Here is a 1,514-nt window from a genome sequence, read left to right as displayed (position 1 = left end):
TGAAAATTTCTATAGAAAATAATTAACCCAAAGAACTTTATACGGAACTTTAAGAACATTCGTAAATAACTAGTTAGTCCAAAATATAGTGTTTTAAATTCGAATAATCTGCAAGAGTCAAATCGACTGTGGTTGTTTCACGTTTGTTTGTGAATTATGAGCTCAGTTGTTATCTAAGATCCGGATTATGAAATAGTTGGATATGAAAATGTGAAAAAAAATAAAAAACTGAAGTTACAAGAGCAATTGATCTGATCTAATTAAACATTCTTCATTTATATTACAATAACATAAGATATACAATCAAAATGAAATACTTGGCAAACTTAACACAAATTCATAGAGAGATGAAGGAAAGATATACCGAGAGAAAAGTACAACAATGTATTTTTGCTTTCTTATTGGTAGGTGGAAATGGATGGATTGTTTAGATTAGCAATCACTTCATTCCCACTGCTTTCTTCACAGTCTTCACTGCATCTTTCACTGTCGTTGTTCCAGTCTGCACAATATTTACACCGTATTAGTTATATAACTCCATTCCCAACAAATCAAAATCAGTCAATAAGAAACTGCATTAAGTTGTTGAATGTTAACATGACCCTAATTTATTTACCTGTTGATGGTGGTGAGTCTGGTGACCTTTGTTTTTCTGGTGGGAAGCATTGGATACAGTGTGAGCTGCATTGGCAACTTGTTCCACAACTTTGTGAGCTGTGCTCTTAGCTGATTCAGCCGGAGTCTTCTTATGAAACATCTTCACACTCTTGAAATGAAAGGATATTATAAGCTTAATACGATTATATTAAGATGAAGAGATTGTTTTCTTTTCTTGTTATCTTAGTCTCTCTTCTTATTGCATGGCTATTTATAGATTTTAATAATTGCTTTGCGGTTGAAATGTTTGTTGATTTTCTAATAACACGTCATGTTAAATACAATAATGGAAGAATATAGCGGCACATTGTAAAGTCGATTCTTATGTCGATTGTCGACCTAAAAAGCAAAATATCTCGTACCTTGTTTTGAATAGGGGTGGCACTTTGTTTGGGGTGAACCAAAACTCATTTAAGACAAAACATCTTTTACCATTGGATTGGAACACCCCCAAACAAAGTGGTATTGCCCATTAGCATCTATTCATATTTTAGGAAGTTAATGGCTAGATGATTATCTAATACAGTTGAATGGGGCACTAGCCCTACCAGAGTCTTAAATCAGACTTTTGGACCACATGCATTTTTGGATATTACATGTTTAACTAGCTAACTGTTGTCGACGACCGACAGGGCTGCGGTAGCAATTGTTTCCAATGAATGTTGCAAACAGAGTAACAAACTGCACTCATTTTGCATAGAAATGTAGAAAAATTCTACATTGACTGTGGGACACTATGCGGCTTGATCAAGGATTGAAACCGGCACAATTATCCATTATCGTATTCACAGACAAGGAAGTTACAGAATCAACATGTAAATGCTCACGTTTGGAATGGGGTATTAATACTTTACTTG

The 1,514-nt window shown here is 34.3% G+C and overlaps 1 long non-coding RNA gene across 1 annotated transcript; it reads right to left on the bottom strand.

Annotated features, from left to right (window-relative positions):
• Positions 1–252: 252 nt before the first annotated feature.
• LOC113326553 lies at positions 253–829 on the bottom strand. Its single transcript, XR_003348385.1, has 2 exons — positions 617–829; positions 253–502 (listed from the first exon to the last, which is right to left on the bottom strand). It is a non-coding gene; the product is annotated as an uncharacterized LOC113326553 (long non-coding RNA).
• Positions 830–1,514: the final 685 nt, after the last annotated feature.

This window comes from Papaver somniferum, unplaced genomic scaffold (assembly GCF_003573695.1).
Source record: "Papaver somniferum cultivar HN1 unplaced genomic scaffold, ASM357369v1 unplaced-scaffold_10, whole genome shotgun sequence".
NCBI classification, from domain to species: domain Eukaryota; kingdom Viridiplantae; phylum Streptophyta; class Magnoliopsida; order Ranunculales; family Papaveraceae; genus Papaver; species Papaver somniferum.
Note: the sequence above shows the minus strand (reverse complement) of the source record. Positions and strands in the feature narration are given on the sequence as shown.